The 21,491-nt window shown below is 44.2% G+C and overlaps 1 long non-coding RNA gene across 4 annotated transcripts in view; it reads left to right on the top strand.

Moving 5' to 3' along the window:
• The window catches only part of LOC114230777 (uncharacterized), a 193,487-nt gene that overhangs the window by 106,641 nt on the left and 65,355 nt on the right, over positions 1-21,491 (top strand). For all 4 annotated transcript variants that reach the window (XR_008557014.1, XR_008557012.1, XR_008557011.1 and 1 more), the window contains one exon: positions 11,880-12,021. This is a non-coding gene — a long non-coding RNA (uncharacterized LOC114230777). The remainder of the gene's footprint in view (positions 1-11,879; positions 12,022-21,491) is intronic.

Raw genomic sequence — 21,491 nt, forward strand, 5'->3', positions numbered from 1 at the left:
GAAACCCACGTCTGAAATTGTGGGTTAGCTCTTGCTTTTCAATTTCCTTGACATGTTTGTTGATTTTAAACTGCCCCTTTTCACAAGTTTTCTTATTAATTAAATAAACCAGTTAGTTGCATTCCCTGCATCTAATTCAGCACTCCAATGTAAGCTTAGTTCTGGAGTCAGCTTTCCAACCTCGGCTTACGGGACATTAGTCACTGGGAGCAAAATGTGCCATTTGAACAGCTGTTTCGGGCACTCAGAGTCCAGGGCCTACAGGTTTGGAGAAGGTAAGGGGAGGGAACCAATTTTATTTACCAATTACCTACACCAGCTGCCCAGGCCTTTACAAAGAATATTTCTTAATTCTCTGAACAGACCATCCATTCTTTTTTGGTTTAAGATCTGTCTTCTCTAGGCACAGCAAGTTTAAGAACTTGTCAATGAATCATACAGTACATGTGTGGTGAACCCAAACAGTCTTATTCTAGAGCTCCTACACTTGACCACTGTCCTATATGGACCTCATCTATGGACCTCACCCTTCCAAACCCAAGACATAGAAACCATTATTATCAGACCTGTTTTCCAGGTGAGAAGCCAGAAGATTAAAAAAAAAAAAAAAAAGTAATTTTCCTGACTTAAACTAAGCATAGACTCCGGATTTGAACTCTGTGATCCTGGGCAAATCATTTCACCCATCTATGGGTCATCCATCCATTCATTAATTCAAGAAAGAGTGGCAAGTGCTTTTTCTGTCCCATGGACTGTCTTCTCCCTAGAGACGAAAATATATGTATATAAAGTATGGCCTCTGCTCTCCAAGAACTCATAATCCAGTGAGCAAGAAAAACATCTTAAACAGTGAGAAACATGACTGCAGTATGAGAGATGCTGTAAGAGGTGTATAAAAACAGCTAGAGGGATATAGAGCAAAAGCATCAAATTACTTGGTGAAATAAAAGTAAGGAAGGCTCTGGAGAGGAGGGGACATTGCATTAATAACTCTATGGTCCTCAGGTGGAGAAAGGGAAGGGGTACCCCTGGCACACAGAGCATCAAAGGCAAAAACTATAATAATCTATAATAATAAAAGCATAATATGCTAATTAGACTGGATGTCCTTCCGGGACAATCTTCCTGACGAAGCCGGGACTACTAGGGAAGCCTAGGTCCCAGGTGCCTGCCGCTGGAAGGAAGCCTGGGTCCCAGGTGCCAGAGGGAAGCCGGTGCTGGCAGCAGGGGGAAGGAAGGCCTACTCTTGCATGAATTTCGTGCACTGGTCCTCTAGTGTGATATAACAGTCACAGTGATATTGAGTGCCTGCATCCTGCTTTAGGTATTATCTCAGTAATTCTTACAATGCTGGGAAGTGGGTACTAATATTCAGTCCACTTTACAGAAGAGGAAACATAGGCACATGGAGGTCTTGCCTGTGGGCCTGTGATCACACAGTAACTTGCTCAAGATCGCACAGCTAATAAGGAATGAAGCTGGAATTCAGCCCCAGGCATCCTGGCTTCAGAGCTCACACTGTTAGCCAATGTGCTCAGAGGGTTTGGGAGTGCTTGTCAGTGGTTCTTCAAGGGGACTGGCCACATAGCAGGAATTAGGCTCAAAGGTTCTTCCTTTTTTCACAAGGCCTTACATCCTAGATGTTCTTGAGATAAGGACCCTGGACCTCTTGGGAGCCGTAAAAGTAATAACATTGTGGTGTGTGTACGTCTGTGTGTATTGAGGAGTGACGTCCACCTCTCTCTATAATGAGGCCAATATGGAAGAAGGTTCATGAACTGCTTGCTTTTGACTGGAGCTGTACCTGCTCCCTGTAGGACTGTTGTGCGTGTCTTAGGCTCAGTGGGATTTCTTGGCTTCAGTGTCAGTGTTTGAATCCTTGTTCTTGTTCTGCGTTCCCTTGCTGGACTGGAGAGCCCTTGAGGACAGAGCTTGTCCACTTTCTTCTCCATCCTCACCCCCAGTACCCAGCACAGTGCCTGGCACATAATAGTTACTCAAATAAATATCGGTTGAATGAATTACTATTTATTGAATTGAACTCTTGAGTCTTTGGTTAATAGTTTATGTATAGGGTTATTAAATTATGAGTTAAATCTAGTTTGGGCAATAAAATATTTCACACTGTGCAATCAGTGAGGTAGGAGGGTCTTTTGAACGTGAAAACTGTAGGGATTAGTGGCCCAGATCAGTAGTTTACAAAACGAAGCTGAACTTTCCAAAGAACTGGTTTTCAGGGGTTTTGCTCCAGTGGGTCTGAGGTGGTGCTTGAACTTCCTCGGTGATGCTGAAGTGCCTGGGTCGGTTCATCTGGGGGTGGCAAGGATGAGTCCCTTCCTCTTCTGTTCTTTCCTGTCTTCCCCTTGTTCAGCTTGTGCTTGAACACTTGGAGTGGTGGGTGCTACCACCTCACAAGGCAGGCTGCCCAACCCACTGTAACAACGGCAGCAGCAACATAATGATGAGGACACCAACAGATGACCATATACTGAGCACTCCTTTACACATGCTATTGAGTCCAAAGGCTAAGCACTATGTATCCCCGTTTTACAGTGAACAACAAAACAATACCGAAATCTCAGAGGTTTGGTGGTTTACCCAGTGTCTCAGAGGTGGTGAGAGGCAGGGGATGGACTCAAGCCACCTGGCTAGTCTACCCACCTGCCCTCCCCCAACCCCAATCTGGAGCTGGTCCCTGGCAGCGAGGGCAGGGCGGCGGGGGGCGGGGGGCGACTCCCAGGAAGGAGGAGGAGGAGGAGAAGGAGGAGGAGGAGGAGGAAGAGGAGGAGGGGAGCCAGCCTCGCCAAGTCGTAGGCTCTGCCCAGACTCCAATGCTCCGCCCAGCCCTCCCGGGCCTCCCCATAGAAGGTAAACCCGGGCAGGAACCCACGAGCGCTGGCGGCTGGCGGGGCCTGGAGTTCCGCTGGTTTCAGTTTCTGAAGGGGGTGCGGGTGGAGGGGGGGGTGGGGGAGGCACTGAACAAACAAGGGCGGGGAGGAGGAGGTTCTGGAAGCCTTCCCAACAGATAGCAGATTAACTCCCTGCTGCCTGGGAGCCACCCACGTGGGAATGGGCGGGTTACAGGCCAGGGCCTCCCCGGCAGTCCTGCAGTCTCCGCAGTCGGCGGGCACCCCTGCTCCCAGCGCCATCTGAAGCCCAAGACGGCACCCACGGGCCGGCCCGCCCGGACGCCGCGGCTCAGGGCGCCTCAAGTCCAGTTCAAGTCAGGCTCTCTAGGAGGTGTAGGCTGGGCGAAAGGCTGAGGGGGGGCCCCAGCCCCCGCCTCCAAATATGGACCTCTCTTCCTGCTCCGGCATGCCGCTCCCTCCCTTACTGCGACATTCCTGTTCCAACGTGTTAGCAAACCTCTTCAAATGTTTGTTTTCTTTCTGAGAAAGTGGCTGAAGGACCTTGCCAAGACCAACATGAACTCCAAACACAGGGCATTCTCTGTCTGTCGGACACTTTTCTGGACAGACGGATCTGGGACTGAATACTTCCCAGCCGCTGACCTTTGTGTAAATTTCCTAATCTCCTTGAGCCTCATTATCCTCATCTATAAAATGGGCATAATGATTCATATCGTTAAGATAAATTCTGAGGAGTACATTAGGTAAATGTAGATTATACATATTAAGCATTTAGTGCCTTCAGTCAATGGCAATTAACATTATCAATTATATTGTTATTTTGAGTGACTAATAATGACACAAGATTATTACTAATGCTGCTGTGAGCATAAGTGTAAAAAATAGGATCAATTAAAATTTTTTACTGAGGGAAATAGTTTTATGAGAGGTTAAATAAGGAAGGCGAAATAACACTGGGTCAGGAAGTGTATACACATGATCTCATTTAATATTCAAACAGCTCCATAAGGCAGGCGTTATTATCCCCATTCTGCAGATGAGGAAGTTGAGGTTCCTGGAGGTTAAGTAACTTGCCCAGGTCACACACTGAGCTAGTACCTGGTGTCCTGGTCTCCCTCCTTCATGGTGTCCCTTAAGCCCCAGTCACTTCACACCTGCCTGCCTCACCTGCTGGGAATTCCTTTCCTTCCCCAGTTCTCATCATCTTGGAGGAAAACAAGTCAACTCTAGAAACTAGGTAAAAGTCACCTCCTCCAGGCAGCTTTCCTGATTCTCCCTCCTTCCCCTTATACAACTAAACCCTCCCTCTTTTGTTCTCCTGGTGCCTTGAGCAGGTGACTGCACACCTTTGTGGGTGTGTCTCTCCTCTAGGGAGTGCTCTACTGAGGCAGGCACTAGACCTGTTTTCATTTGGGAGGTCAGGGTGGTGTTCTGGTGGAGAATACAGGCTTGGAAGCCCACCTGCCCAGGCACATCCAGGCTCTGCGACTTACTGCCGTGAGGCTTGAATCAGTGACTTGACCTTTCTCTGCCTTGCTTCCCTTATCCATACAATGGAGGTAAACAACAAGATCAGCCTCACGGGGTTGCTGTAAGGACTGAGTGAATTATTGTCTACAAAATACTGTGAATCTCTAAGTGATAGATGTCCAGTGAATGAAGGCAAGGGCCAGTAAGGTCCTGAATTTTGCTAATTCACAGAAAGTGAAACATAAAAAGAATGTTCCAGAGTTAAGAACATGGAGTGGATATCAGGATCTGTCTCTTTCTTAATGTGTGGATCTGATCCTGTCTCTTCCTCACTCTGAATTTATTTCTCCTTCTGCATAATGAGAAGTTTGGCTCTCACAGCCAGATGATCTTTGAAGGGTAATATCAAGTAATATTAATGGTTATTTCTTTGCCTGTAGGACTTTCACTTGTGTAATGTTCCAAGTTAGAAGTTAAACTCAGAAACTAATCTCTGGTTTGCCACTGGAAGCACAAAGCTGTACCACTGGTAGGTCACAGTACTAACCGTGATTGTTGCCAGCTTTTACCGAGCACGGGCTAGTGCCAGGCAGTGAGCCAAGTGCCATCATTACCCTGTTTATTTTTCCCAAGAAACCTACAAAGAAGTTATTACTGTGATTCGCATTCTACAGATGAGAAAACAGATGCTCGGGGGCTGTTAGTAGTTGAACAGAGAGTAGGATCTTTATTTGTCTGGCTTCATTCCCTACTGCCTGTGAGAATCCACTCTGGAGCATGCCTGTTCAAATACCTCTGGGGACAAGGAGCCTGTTATCTTTCAAACCAGTTCATTATGAAGCATTCTGAATAGCTCATGACTTTGGACTTGGACTCTAGGCAGACGTGATTTGGGTAGAGGGTTGAGGGAAGGGAAATTATAAATTCCCCCAAGATGTCTTGGCCGGTGTCATTCAGTGGTTAGAGTGTCAGTCCTTGCACCGAAGGGTCTTGGGTTCAACTCCCAGTCAAAGGAAGGTATCAGGTTGATGAATCCCTACCCCAGTCCTGGTGTATGCAGGGGACAACCAATCAATGTGCCTCCCTCACATTGATGTTTCTCTGTCTCCCCCCCCCCCCCCCGACCCCCTTCCTCTCTCTCTTCCATTCTCTATAACAATCAGTGGGAAAAATATCCTCAGGTGAAAATTAACAAAAAAATGAAATAAAAATAAATAAATTTCCCCTAGGGAAGTCTTCAGGAGCATTGTGCAACAGGTTGGTCAGAAGGCAGAACCTCTGTCCTCACCTACCTGGGGCCTGGCCCAGTTTCCTCATTCACAGTCCTGCTGGGGATAGAGCTGGGGCATTAGAGCAGGGGATGCTAAGATCTTCCCAGACAGTCTAGGTTGGGGTTTAGCTGAACTCAAGGCATCAGAAATGTGTGTCTATAATCACCAGTCAGTTGAGACACATTCCTTTGGGGGTGGTGTTTGGGGTGCAGTGGGTCAGGGAACACGTTAACAAACAGTTTGGAGCAAATCAGGACGCAAATGAAAAGGGGAAATTGGCTCCTGGATGACTGGAGCTTGGCTTTGTTTGGTTTGCTCTCTTTCCAAACACAAATGTCTTGCTTGAATAGCTCCAGAGACTCATCATTCTCAACAGGATGAAATCCAAACTCCTTGGGGTGGCATTCGAGGCCCTTCACTATCTGGCCCCAACTCACCCTTTTACCTTCTTCTCTAACCACATGCCCAGCCCCAGCCCCAGCAGAGAACTCCACACAGCTCCTTGAATACGCCCAGCTTGTTCTTGCCTCCATGTCTTTGCACGTGCTGTTTCTTCTGCCCAGAGCACAACAACAGACACCACGTCTCAGTGACAGCAATCCTGTTTTCAAACCTGTTGGATTTCCCCTTCCACTTCTGAGATGCTTCCGAATAGTCTGGGCAAAGAGAGAATCTTTGCTGCCTCTGGATTTGCAACAAATCACACAATAAACCAAGGAACATCAAATGGAAATATTGAGAGTTAGGGCATTGAGTGGGTCTACAAAGCATTGTGAAAAACACACACACAAAACTCCTAGGGCTGACTATTGATGTGGTTCTGAAAATGTGGCGTAACTGCGAAACTAATTTAAGAATGATACAGAATGTGCTCCTTAGTTTGGATAGTTTGTTCGCTGTGTTGATGTTACGCTAGAGTCCAACTACAGGACTGTTAGGGGAACCTCTACAACTTGTTCAGGAAGTTAGCCAGGGTGCGGGAGCCTTCCCCGGGGCATTTTAACATGCTGTTCCATCACAGGTTTCAGTGTGAGTGGAATGAGATTCAGAGTCCCATGTTTCACAGTAACAAAATGTTAGCCTAAAGTAAGGTGACCATATGATCTCGTTTGCCCAGTACGTTTTGGTTTTCACCCAATGTCCTAACATAATTATTAGTACTTCCCCTTTTATTGTCAAGAATCCCATTGTGGGAGATAAATTATATGTCACTCTAGCACTGGACAACCAAACAAGAGTTGTCTAGGTGGTGACTTTTCTAAGGCTTTGCCATCTATTGGACGCCAGTCCACTGTTCCTGATCCAGCCTCTGTGCTCTCCTCTGTGACAGATGAAATAGCTCTGCCTGTACACTCTCATGGCAATGGGCACTTCCCTTCAGTCACTTTTCCCCCTCTAGGTACTGGGCTTTCTCACCGAGGACCACACTGCATTCAGGGTTCCTCCTTGCACAAGCCCTGGACATAGTAGGTGCTTAGCAAGAGGTGGTGGAGTGAATTATTCTGGAAAAAAAGTATTTCCCAAGGGGTTTTTGTTTTGCTTTATTTTATTTGCAGTCATCAAAAATAAATAAATAAAGGCTTCATAACTTTATTTAACTTAAGTCTTTATACCTGAACACTGAAATGTAGATATGATATGTAAGTCTTAGAAAGGGAAGTGAAGTAATGTTTAGAAAAATGACAAGAAGTGCCCAGACATGATTTTTAGTTATTGTGAAATGTTAAGGCTGTACCAAGCCTCTTTGACTATCCTTTAAATTTGAAATTTGAATAGAGACTTCCTTTGCACTAAATAGAATCAGAATTTTTCTTTCTACTCTTCCGTATTCTTCCTTAAAAATTATGTATTACTTTTTCTTTGAACAAGTAAATATTTTTTCCTTTAGTAAGTATGACATATTAACTAGAAAAGTTTTTATTAGAAAAGATACAAATGCTGAAACAAAAAATTCATTTCCTAAAAGCCTTGAGAGATCATTTAGATAAACCCTTATATTTTGGGGGGTTTAGGGGCAGCACATGAAATCTAAGAAATTAACAGAGGCCCAAAGAATTTAAATAATCCAACAGAAGCCTCACAGCTAGTAAGAGGCCAAGTTCATTTGGATCTTGTTCTCTGAATCTATGTCTCTTGATCCTTGCATATCAACCCTCTAATTTTTTGGACTGACAAAGAGCTTTTGAGCAGGGGCACTCTTATCATACCTGGTGTTCAAATATGAACTCTATGCCTCAACTAGGCTTATGTGGATGAAGTTAATCTATACAGCCCCAGATTCAAAGGAGTCAAGGAGAAAAATTGTACATAAATTAGGGTTTGCAGCAATGGGCTTTGGAGTTAGGCAAACTGGGGTTCCGATCCTGATTTCCCACTTACTTGCTGAGTGACATTGGTCAGGTTACTTAACCTCTCTAAGGCTTACTTTGCTTATCTTTAAAATGGGGATAACAGTATTTTTCTTTTAGGTTTTGGTGAGGTTTAAATGAAATAGCATTTCCTAATACCAGTTTCTGAAATCAGTAAACATTCAATAAATTATAGGCATTATTATAATTATATTAATATTTAATGTTATATATTGTAATATGTCCTTAAATTATGTATTATCATTATTATTTTTATTACTCTACTACTGAGACTTGCACTGAAGGAGAGCTTATCAATTTCAAATAGAAACTATGTAGACAGATCTTTCTGCCCTAATACTTGGATGCTAGTCCCACAAGCAGCTTGACCTAAGAAATCTGCCTCTGCGGAGGTGGTGGTTGAAATCGGAATTGTGTGTAGAGGGGCCTGTTATCAGGCATTTTCCTATGTCCCTAAATTTTTTTTTTTTTTTTTTTTTGCTTGGGCTTTACAAAACTTCCTGCTGGGTAGTTTTAGTCATCCTTCCTACTAGTTTGCAAGAGTCCATTGTAATTATTATAAAGCTGGAGGTCATATATAAAAGTACTGATAGGTCAGAAAAAGGGAAAAAGAAGGAAGCTAGGTCCTCATGTTCATTCACTTGAAATATCTGTTACTAGTTCTTTCTTTTGTAATTTTTCATGGTCATTTTCTTTTCTCTTTTTTTTTACCACTCCCCCCCCCCCCACTTCCACAGACATCTATTTATCAATGAACATAGAAGCAACCTTGATATCAAAGAAATCCATTTATTCAAGTATTCACCAACTCATTTGATATATATTATTTTATTAAATACCTTCATTCTGAGCATAGACATGCAGATTACATATGCTGTTTATGGAATATGAACAGACCTTGGTTCAAACCTCAGCTTCTCTAGATCCTATAGATTTGATCTTGGGCAGATTAGCAACCTACCCCTATGAACCAGCTCCTTCTCTCAAGCTCTCTGTCTCAGCCCTGACATCACCACCATCTTCCTGTTCCAGTTCAGAATGTGGGAATTATTTTATTCTCATTAACCATCATCTCTATCATCTCCAACAGTTATTTATTTATTGAGAACCTTCTCTGTCCCAGGCTGTCTGCTGGGCACAAGGAGACCTGCCCCCAAGGAGTATACCTGATGGTCAGGTACGCCCATAAACACACAGTGAATGTGTATAATGATAATAAAAGGCCACACCTATTGTACGCTTAATTATTGCTAGGCACTATTCTAAGAGCTTTATATACATTCAATTTTTTTAATCATGCCAATAACCCTAAGAGATAGGTACTATTATATTTTTTAGTTGATAGGTGAGGAAACTGAAGCAACAGTGATTAAACACCATGTCCAAGGTCACACAGCTAGTTAGCAGTGGAGACAGGATGCAACAGCTTTGAAAGCCGCCTTCAAAACCATTGCTATTAACCTGCCCTGAACTCTTCTCTGCCTGAGGGCACGACAGCAAGGCTTCAGGGTGCCAGAGGAGGAGCTTCTAACCAGACTGAGCCCTAAAATGTGGGTAGGGGGGAACCAGAGCAATCCTCCCATCCCCCTTTCACCCCCAGTGTAGGCTCTCACGTGGACCAATCCTTCATTGGTCCCACTCCCTGCTAGTCCATTCTTCCCACTGTGCCTCAGAGATCTTTCTAATCAAACCTGATCACATTACTGCTTTTGTACTTGTGTTCATCGACTACAGGAGAAAGTCTGCACTCCTAGCTCTCAGCTTTGCTCCCAGCCCTTTCTTGAACATCTTTTTGGTCCTCTGAGGGCAACATGCTCACTTCTGCCTCTGTCAGTGTCAAATCTGACTCCTTCAGCTCCTCTGGACCCTTCTACACTCAGCTCCTTTCAGGGATGCCTTTCCGGATCCCACAGACAGAGTGAAGTCACACCCCAAATACTCCTAGCTTTTTCCACTGAATTGGAAGTTGATTTTTGAATCTGTCTCCTTCATTACACAGTGAGCCCCTTGAGGAGTATTTCCCAGCTCCTAACAGGGCCTGACACTTAGTGAACACTTAGAATGAATAAATGAATGAGTGAGTATTGAGAAGGACAACTTTTATGCTTTGTTTTGTTTTTAATCTGTTGCAGCTCATAGTATAGTGCTAAGGACATGGACATATTGATTCTCCTCTCACACGTCAATGGGGTACAGTCAGAACTATGAAAAAGTAAATGCCACCCATGAAGTCAGAAACAGATCATGAGAAAAGCCCTGGACAAGTGGTTAGGAGATCTGGGATTGTTGTCTAGGCCCTATCACCAGTTAGCTGTGTGACCTTCGATAAGACATTAATGTCTCTGAGCCTCCACTTCCTCAGCTATAATACTGCTGTGAAAAGTTCAAGTGAGCATGGGTGCCGAAGAACTTTGTTACATGCTGGACAGGCCAGTGGTGTCAGTGGCATGATTTCTCCAGCTGCTCTGCAAGTATCAGTCCAAGTTGGGTTACTCAGCGCTACTGCAGGCCATGGGGCAAGCCTTTCCCACCCTTTTTCCTCTTCTTGGCCTGGGTCCAGGAAGATTTCCATCTGTACCTTGTCTGCAAGCCAGACTCTGAACCTAGATTTTGGAAAAACAGGCAAATTATATTCGTCCAGGTGTATCCTGTCTATATACTGAGCTGTAAGGCCAAGTTTGTTCTCAGAATAAAGTGAGTGTGTGTGTGTGCTTGCATTAGGAGGGCAGAGTTCAGGATAGTAAAGGTAACTATGGAGTAGTGGTAAGAGCTCTGAACTTGGCATAAGACTATTTTGGACTTAATTCTACCACTGCCACATGTTCTGGGTGACAGGTTATCATAACTTCTTGTGGGCTCCCTCCATCATCCTATATAATAAAGAGGTAATATGCAAATTGACCATCACGCCCTTGCACAAGATGGCTGGCAGGAGAGGGCAGTTGTGGGCAATCAGGCCTGCATGGGAAGGCAGTTAGAGGTGACCAGACCATCAGGGGAGGACAGTTAGGGGTGACCAGGCCAGCAGGGGAGGGCAGTTAGGGGTGACCAGGCCAGGAGAGGAGGGCAGTTGGGGGCAACCAGGTCGGCATGGGAGGGCAGTTGGGGGCAATCAGGCCTGCAGGGGAGGAAGGGGAGTTGGGGGGGGGGGGACCAAGCCTGCAGGGGAGGGCAGTTGGGGGCAATCGGGCCAGCAGGGAAACAGTTAGGCATCGATCAGGCTGGAAGGGGAGTGGTTAGGGGGTGGTGAGGCTGGCAGGCAGAAGTGGTTAGGGGCAATCATGCAGGTGAGCGGTTGGGAGCCAGCAGTCCCAGATTGTGAGAAGGATGTCCAACTGCCCACAAGGATCGGGCCTAAACCGGAAGTCGGACATTCCCCAAGGGGTCCCAGGTTGGAGAGAGAGGGTACAGGCTGGGCTGAGGGACACCCCATCCCCCAGTGCATGAATTTCCTGCACTGAGCCTCTAGTCTCTAATATGAGTGATGTATTTTCCACAGATTCATTGTAAAGATTAAATGAAATACAAAATGTAAGGCAGCTAGCATAGTACCTGGTGTGTAGTATATACTAACATAGATGTTTGCTTGTTAATTTTTATTGACTGAAATTGGTTTCTTGAGAAAAGGAAGAAAAATATGACAAGCATACTAATGATGTCATTGCTTAGAGTAATGAACTAATTGATACCGTCCAAAAAGTAGGGCAAACTAAAGGTGTAATACAGAGATATAATCGAAATGGTAACAGCTAGGGCAGAAATACAAACCACCCCAAATAGCAGGAAAACTAGACACAAAAATAACAAACCCATTTATACAGTGAGTAACATAAATACATTAAAATAAATAAATGAATGGTGAGTAAAAGGTAACTAGCTTAATTAACTTCTGATTCCAGCCAAGATGGATAAGAGGCCTGGCTTTACTCTCCCACCTGAAACAACCGAAAAGATCAGACAATTTATCAAACAGTGGTTCTCAGGACACCAGCTATCTGGAAATGAAGGGCAGCGACCCCTGAAAGACAGGAAGCCAGTGAGGTGAGTCCTACAAGTGACCTGGTTTACTCTCTTGAGAGGGTTTCCAGGCTGTGGCCTGAGGAAGGAATCCAGACAGAGCCTGGAAGATCCCTGGGGGTGAAGAGAAGAAGCTGAGAGTCCAGAGAAACCACGGCAGAAAAATTCCCAGGGCAGAGTGTGGGAGAGCAGGAGGGCACAGAGGGTTCATGGGTGTGTGCATATATCCAGACTGATCCAAGTAAGCATTTTAAAGATTCACTTTAGCATGTATAAATCACACCTAACTGGTTTGGTCAGTGGATAGAGCATTCGCTGCTGACTGAAAGGTCCTGGGTTTGATTCCTGTCAAGGGTATGTACCTCGGTTGCAGTCTCGATCCCAGGCCTGGTTGGGGCATATATGGGAGGCAACCAATCTATGTGTCTCTCTTACATTGATGTTTCTGTCTCTCCCTCTTCATTCCTATCAGAAAATATTAAATTCAAGTTAAAGAAAATAGTAAACCAAACAGAGAAGGGTATTTAAAATGATAAAGTATGCCATTCATAGTGATGCTATAAGAATTTTGAAAATCCATGCACCAAATTACACAGCAGCAATATTTAAAAAAGCAGAAATTAGATATGATATAAGAAGACATTAACTAAAATAAAATCATGGGATTAAAATTCAATTTATCAAGTGGATGAATAATAAATAAATGTAACATGTATCTGAACAAGTATAAAACAAATGTAATTGGTATATTTCAAATTCTTATGTTTTTTCAAATGCCCATTTTATACTCATAAAAATGTATCAAAAAGTCCAAAGCTCAAAACTCCCAAAATGTGGAAATACTTACGGTAATATCTTCTTACAAAGCCATAAAACTAGAAATTTATAATAATATTTAAAATAATTTAGAGATTTATGTACTTCAGTTAATAACTTTTAATTTAGACAGAATTTTTAAAATAGCATCAGTAAAAATATTATGTATTAAAGCCATGAGATCCTGAAAAGGCAGCTTCAGAGGAAAATCTATCCTTTATACTTACATCAACTAAAAAGTCGAGGAGGCAATGGACCAAACATATGTCTAAAATTTGAAAAAGAGGAGCCAACTACATTGTTGGAAAGCAGAAAGAATAAATTAATAAAGAAAAAGTGAAAAAAGTAAGTTAGAATATAGGAAAATAAGGGCAAATAAATAAACATTTTTAAGACTTGTTCTTATTAATACAACAGGTGAACCACTGGGTCACCTGATCATTGTAAAAGGGGGAGGATGTCTAGAAAAGGCAATTCCTAAAAGTTAGAAACATGAGGGTAGAACCAAGAAGCATTAAATTAAAATAAATAAATGAAACACTTCTTCACAAAGAAATTTTCTGAAAATCTGGATGAAATAGACAACTTGTAGGAAAATGCAACTTACCAAAACAGAGCCTAAAAGATATAGGAAGCTAAAGAGATTGATTTGTACACGAGAAATAGAGAAAGCAGTCAATGATGTACTCCCTTTCCCCAGTTTTTTTAGGCTTCCTTTCACTAGGAAATTCTGCAAACCCTTTAAAAGCAAATAATGACAGTGCTACGTAACCTGTCAGGTCTAGAATAAATTTGAAAAAAAACAAACAAACACATCAAGTTTTTTTCTTTTTTAAGAAGTGAGAATTCACTGATAAAATCTAACAAAGATTGCAGAAAAGATGGTTAGTATTGATTAAAAAATCCTAAATAAAATATTAACAAACAGAATGGAGAAACACATTAACAGAATAACACACCATGATCAAGTTGGGTTTAATCCAATTCAAGGATGATTCAATATAATTTACTGTGTTAGTATATATAAGAAGAAAACCTACATAATCATCACCATAGATACTGAAGAAGCATTTTACAAATTTCAACAGTTACTTTTTTATTTTTAGAAAGCCAATGAAATAAGGATATTTGAATATTCCACATGTGTTAAATGCCTGTCTCAATCCAAAAGCTAACAGTATGGTAAATGAAGAAATTCTAGTCCTGTGTTGACCAATATGATAATCACTATCCACAAATAGCTATTTACATTTAAATTAATTAAAAGTAATAAAATTCCCCAGTCTTCATAGCCACATTTCAACAGTCCAAGAGCCTCATGTGGCTAGACTTTGTATTAGAGGTAGTATCACTAAAAAATGCTCACTCTCACAACTACACTATACTAGATGAGTTAGTGCGAAAAGAGTAATAAATAACATGAGATATAAATATTAGAAAGGAGAAGATAAAGCAATGCAGTTGGCAGATAGTATGGTTGTATATCTGGTAAAACTAACAGAATCAGCTAAAAGCCACCATAAATAAATATATTATTCAGTAAGGAAGTGGCATACAAAAATAATATATAGAAATCAATATTGTTACATATATAAATCACAAATAGTTAGAATGGCCAGATAACAGGGAAAAAATCCATTTACAACATTAATCAAATTATTAAATACCTAAATGTAGTCTCTATAAAAAACAATCAGCTAAATATGAAGAAAACTAAATAAATATGAAGAAAACATAAAAACACTCCTGAATATCACAAAGCAAACTTAAATAAGAAAGTATATTGCATTTTTCTGTAAGAAGCTGCAATCTCATATATCAATTTTTATAAGCTTAATAAAAAGGCTAGACAAGTATTGGAGGGTGGTAACCTCTACTAGATAGTAACATATAACAAAGCATCAAAGATTTAAACAACTTGATATTAGTGCTTGAGTTGGTATAGTCCAATAGAACAGAAGGAGTCCGTCCAACAATTGGCTCATACTTTATGATGATTAAATTTATGATGAAAGTGACATCTCATATCTCTGGGAAAAAGATTAATCATTAAATGGTATTGGGGGAAAAATGAGTAGTGTTCTAATTATTATTACTGCATAACAACCCCCCCCCCCCCCCACCCACACACACAAACTAATGGCTTCAAACTACATTTATAGTGTTCACAAATTCCGAGTGTTGGGATTTCTGGAAAGCCTCAGCTGGGCAGGTCTCATTTGTGGGGGGAGAGGGAGGCGGGGTGCCCATAAAATTGCAATCAGATGTTAGCAGAGGCAGTAGTTATGTGAAGGTCTGATTGGGACTGGAGAATCATTTCACGGTGGCTCTATGACGTGACTGGGCCGTTGGTGTGGCTGCTTGCTGAGGTCTTTTAGTTCCTTCCACATAAAGGATCATGGGGGCTCATTTTCCTTAGAGTGAGCAATCTGGGAGGCCAAGGTGGAAGAGGCAATACCCTTAGTGATCAGCCTCAGAAGGCACAGGCTGTCACTATCACAATATTCTGTTGGTAAAGGCAGTTACGCAGGTCCACCAGTTTCACCTCTCTCTGAAGGATTGTCCATGTCACATTGTCAGAAGAAAATGTGGAATGGGATATATATTGGTATGACAATCTTTGGAAAACAAAAAATGCCATAGGTAGACATCTGGTTATGCAAGTTTTAAATATTAAAATAAATACAAATGTATTCTAATATACAAAATGAATTCATAACTATAGGAAGAAAATATAGGAAAGAAACTTTCTTTGCAATCTGAGAATTAATGTAAATTTAATTGAAATTCATTACAACTAATAAAATTAAAATTTTAATTCCTCAGTCTCAATGCCACATCTGAAGGGGCCGATAGCCACTGTGGCTGAGATTCAGAAGGTGAGGAATGAGTGGAAGGGGGCTGAGTGGGCCGAGCAGGGGGAAGGGCATGTGCAAAGCCACCAGGAACGGAAAGAATGCCTAAATGGCTGGAGCTCTGAGGTCAAGGGGAAGAGCAGTGCAAAGTGGGGTGAGGAGGTAGAGCAAGCAGGATCACCAGGGCTCTGAGGAATTTGGAATGATGCGATCAGATTTAGGTATTAGCAGGATGGCTTTGACAGCTGAACAGGGAAATGAATGGGAGAAAGTGAAGGAGGCAGGAGACCAGGCCAAAGGTGTGGAGTAGAAAGATGGTGCCAGGCCTGTAGCCCTCTGCAGGAACCCTACCCGCAATGTCTGTGGGTCAGATCGCCCTTTTAGAACTAGGTTCAGCTCCAGAGGGCACTTCCAGAAGGCCTACAGCAAACTCGAGATTCTTTTTTTTTTTTCATTTTAATTTATTTATTGATTAAGGTATTACATATGTGTCCTCATCACCCCATTACCTTCCCAAACCCACCCACCCCCACTCATGCCCTCACCCCCCTGGTATTCGTGTCCATTGGTTAGGCTTATATGCATGCATACAAGTCCTTTGGTTGATCTCTCCCCCTTACCCTCACCCTCCCCTACCTTCCCTCTGAGGTTTGACAGTCTGATCGATGCTTCCCTGTCTCTGGATCTGTTTTTGTTCATCAGTTTATGTTGTTTATTATTTCCCATAGATGAGTGAGATCATGTGATATTTATCTTTCTCTGACTGACTTGTTTCACTTAGCATAATGCTCTCCAGTTCCATCCATGCTGTTGCAAATGGTAGGAATTCCTTCTTTTTTACCGAAGCATAGTATTCCATTGTGTAGATGTACCACAGTTTTTAATCCACTCATCTGCTGAAGGGCACTTAGGCTGTTTCCAAATCTTAGCTATGGTAAATTGTGCCGCTGTGAACATAGGGGTGCATATATCCTTTCTGATTGGTGTTTCTAGTTTCTTGGGATATATTCCTAGAAGTGGGATCACTGGGTCAAATGGGAGTTCCATTTTTAGTTTTTGGAGGAAACGCCATACTGTTCTCCACAGTGGCTGCACCAGTCTGTATTCCCACCAGCAGTGCACGAGGGTTCCTTTTTCTCCGCATCCTCGAAAACTCGAGATTCTTAAACTGAGCCTGAGCTCAAGGTTGGGAAGGAGTTCAAGGCCAAATGGAGGGTATGGTCCAAAGCCCCCTGGCTATTTATCTTGGAGACTCAGAAACCAGAAATCATCCTAGCTGCCCTCACTCTGAATGAGGGAGCTGCTAGCTCAGAGACCACACCATCCCTGGGGAAGCACACGGGTAGAGGCTGCAGGGGTCCGGGCTTTCCCGAGGAGTGAACAAGACTTATTTCTTTGGAAGAAGTGCAGACTCTTTCTCCCCTTCTTTTTATAAAGGCATCAATCATTTGAGTCACTTGAGAATAAAGCTGTTTTCAGCAAGAAGATTTCTGTGGGCTCCTGAGTAGGAGTTGGGACGGCTGCTGTGGGAACGGCAGAACATATGGTGGTCTGTTGTGAATGCGATCTGTTTTTTGTGTTGTTGTTAAACTGCCTCTCGTTAGCATTGGGCCTGTTATGTAAGAGCACGAGGGTCCATATGGTTTGTTGCATAAGAAGCCAAAGAGGAATGTGGTTTTCTGTTGCCCCGCAGCAAGTCCAATTGTGAGTTTGGAAAAACATGTGACCACAGTGTGACACTGGGGCAATGTAGTCAAGTTGTCCTGGATTTGAATATCAGTTCTACCACTGGTTAGCTGTGTGACCTTGAGCAAGTGACCTAACCTCTCTGAATTGTAAACTCAGAGACCTGATTTTCTTTCGTATGAGATGGAAGAAACAGTACCAATTTCAACGAACTACAAATTATTGACTATCCAAAATGTTCAGTCCTGCATGTTTTGTATATATTATTCTGTTTAAACATCATAGAACCCCCTGGAAGGAGCTATATGATCATGTTTCAGATGAGAAAACTGAGGAGTAAAGTGATGGAGTGGCTTCCTTCATCTAATAAGAAGCCGTGGAGCTAAGGTTCGCATGCATGTTCTGCATAGAGGAGCCCTGGCGTTGACACTCACTATAGAGCCGGCAGATACATGGGACCCTAGACTGTAAGCTCCCTGAGGCAAGGCATTTAGGGGATTTTGTTCACTACTGAGGTTTTAGCACTGAAAACAGTGCCTGGTGCAGAGTAGGCATCCAATGATCAATTCTGACTAAGTGAATGGATTTCGTATTTATGGCATAGTTGTCAGCTCTGGAGGCAGACATGGGTGGGTTTGACTCTCAACTCTGCCATTCACTAGCTGTGACAACAGGCAAGTCATCTAGCCAGTTCATATTTTGGCACAATATTCTAGTCTGTGTATAGGGGTTAATGTTAATTCTTCAGTAACTGCCCCTTTATCTGCCTTCCAGGCACACAGACAAACTGTCTGTCCCAGGCTTATTCATCTGCCCTCGGCCCTATTAAAACAGAGCAAAAGCCAGGACATGATGCTACAACAACAAACTCACCTGTGCTATCTGGAGCTCAGGCAAGAAATGCAAACATATGCCAAGATTAATATGTTATCTCTATCAGAGGGCTTTGCACTGCAGCAGGTGTGTTCTTGAAATGTGGTAATTTAACCCATGCGTAATTGCCTAGTGGTGGAAGTACAGCCAAACTAGAGGATATTCATTCCAAGAAGGGTTCTCAGGGAAAAGAAGATCATGGTCAATTAGTGATATCTGCATAGGGATGGAAGGGACTGTGGGGACTTGAACGCCATTCTGGACTAAATCAATCACCCCATATTTTATAATTGGGGAGACTGCAGCCCTGGAAGGAAAGTGACTTGCTTAAAATTAAATAACTAATAGTTAGCATAAGAAGCATTCGATCCCTGGTGGGTTTGATTCAGAGACCAGTGCTCTTGCCCTAATCTAACCCACAGGTTCAAGACAGACGTCTCCAAAAGAAAAGGAAAGGGAAACAGAGCCAACATTTATGGAGCAAGTACCCTGGGCTAGACACTCGGTGAAACTCTTTGTAAACATTTCCTTTTCTCCCCATTATCGCCCTATGGAGTGAGCTGCCTTACCCTCCCATTTCACAGATGAGGACAGCATCTCAGGGCCATGATGTAACTTACCTAATATCCCAGAGCTGGAGAGAAGCCTGACCTGTACCCCATGCTCACCAAGGATTCGAACCCACACTCTAGGGTTAGATAGTCGTCCACCCCACAGATTCAAGAGTTAAGCATCTCTGCTGTCCCACCTGCAGAACTAGCTGTGAAGCTTTGGGCAAGAGACTTAGCCTCTCTGGGCCTTTGATTTTTCACCCTTAAGTAAAAACAATCATACATTCCAAAAAAAAAAAAAAAATGTTGTGAGGATTAAATAAGCTCAAGCATGTAAAAATGATGACTACAGAGTCTGGCCCACAGTAAGTGCTGATTCGCGTTAGTTACAGACACACCAATCCCGCACATGCAGCCTCCCTCCTGCCCCCTGAGAAGGCAGAGGGGCTGGGATGGCCATGCCGGGCCGGAGGGTGGGGGTGGGGGCTGCAGCCAGCCCTGGCCTTCCAGCACCTTCCGTCTTTGCACCGTGTTTGGCACCTGGCCCAGGACTGAGGAGTCCCCATTCCTCTCCTGTCAACTCAGCAGAACAAACTGTTTCGAGGGAAGGGGGTTCCCCTTGAGAAAATGTTCTCGCACACCCTGGAGCTCCGGCCCTGCACGTCGCAGCCATCTGCCCGACAGCGCCTGGCCACACCCAGCACACCCATTCTTTTTAAAGTCTGCATCCTGCTGAGTCACCGAGGGTAGTATGTGGTCTGAGCAGCTGGTGCCTTATAGCACAGCGCCCTTTGCCCCTGAGATGGCTTTTAACGAACTTCATCCCTCGGTGCCTCGGTTTCACATTCTTTAATAGCACGGGCTGGTGATGTCCTGTCAGTATTTGAAGGGAGGTTGGGAGAGACCACTGGAGACACTGCTCCCCTCCCTCACTTCCCACGCCTTCCTCGGATGTCTGCACTTGGCCCTCTGTCTGCTTCACCCCCACTCAGTCCCCTGATAAGGTCACTACTGTAAGTTTAAGTGACAGGACCTCGGCAACAGCAAGAGCACCTTTGCTTGCTTCTTGCCGCTTCGTTCTCTTCATTTTCCTCCTCTCATTCCTTCTCACTCTCTTTTGGCGGGTCCTTCCCCTGTGCAGTCCTAAAATGCTGCAATTTCTTCAAGATTTAGATCCAACCTCCTTCCTCCTCACTCCACACACCCTCAGGTGCTCTGACCCCTGGCCTCGGGCACAATCCCCGTGTTCAGGTCAAAGGCTCGGGCTCTGTCCTGGAACTGCCCCTTGCACACAGACCGTCTCTCCAGCTTCCCCCGGCCCTCTCCTCCTGCTGGCTGCCAGCTCCGGCAGACTCACAGGCCCCGAACTGCACTTGTATGCTCCTCATCCTCACCCCACCCCACCCCACCCCACCCCACCCCGTGATCCAGTCTCAGAGAATTGCACCGCCATTCATGCAGGACATGTGCAGTGAGCACCTTTCTTCCGGTGCCAGGTCCTGTTCTAGGTGCGAAGGGGACAGCAGGGAACAGAACCAAGTTCCTGTTGTCATGGCATTTACATTCCCTTTGCCAAGACGTCCCACAACCTGGGACTCCTCACAGCTCTCTTCCTTGCCCTGCATGTGCCGTTGGACACCAAGTCCTGTCAGTTCTGTTTTGGAGATAGCACTTGATTTGGTCCCCCCATTCTGTGGCCATAGTTCAGGCAACTGCTTCTGACTTGGTCTGCCTGCCCCTAGTCTTGCTCCTCCGATCCTCGACATGTGGCCGGAGCCATGTTGTGAAGCACAATGCTGGTTATGCTGCTCCTTTGCTCAATGCCTCCAGGCTCCCTTCTATGACCTCAAGGACGAGGTCCACTTGACGGTTAAATGTGAGTCAGTCCCCAGGGGTCACTGGAGAAAGAGAACCAACAGGAGACTAGGAATCTTTCTGTCTGTCTGTCTGTCTATCATCTATCTGTCTATCAGGAGACTTATTTAAAGAAATTGGCTCCTGTGATTGTGGGGTCTGGCTAAGCAAGTCCCAAAAGTGTAGGCAGCCCAGTGTGCCGGACGGTCTTTGGCAGGAGTGACACCGAGTCCCAGGCAGGATTCCTTCTGCCTTAGGGAAATCTCCACTTTGCTCTGAGGGCCTATCAAGGGATTGGACGCGGCCCATGCAGATAACTGAAGATAATCTCTACTTAAAGTCAACTGATTGTGACGTTCACCACATCTGCAGAATACCTTCACAGCCACACCGAGATTCGTGTCTGAATAGCTGGGAACTATGGTCTCGCCAAGTTGACACATAAAACCACCCATCACAACGTGATACTTTTGGACCTGGTCCATGCGCATCTCCCTCACCTCTTTTCTTCCCTCTCTTCCCCGCTCGCAGGCTCGGCTCTGTCACCCCTCGCTCTGTGCCAGCTGGCCTCCTGCCACCTGTCCTCGCATGAGCCTGGAATCTTCCCCACCCCTTTCCTAGAGAACTCCTGTTTGTCTTCTAAAACCACTCAGGTGCTGCCTACTCAGGAAGCCTTCCCTGCCCCCATCCCTGCCCAAGCCCAGCCCTGGGGACTAAGATCACCGCCTCTGAGTCTCAAACCCCCACTGTTCCCACGAGATAGAAACTGCCTGGTGGCCGCATGGTTGGCCCCACTAGCATGTGAACAGGTTTTGGACAAGAACTGAGTAACTGTCACTTTCTATCAAATCACCCTAAG

Source organism: Eptesicus fuscus, chromosome 9 (genome assembly GCF_027574615.1).
Source record: "Eptesicus fuscus isolate TK198812 chromosome 9, DD_ASM_mEF_20220401, whole genome shotgun sequence".
NCBI classification, from domain to species: Eukaryota; Metazoa; Chordata; class Mammalia; order Chiroptera; family Vespertilionidae; genus Eptesicus; species Eptesicus fuscus.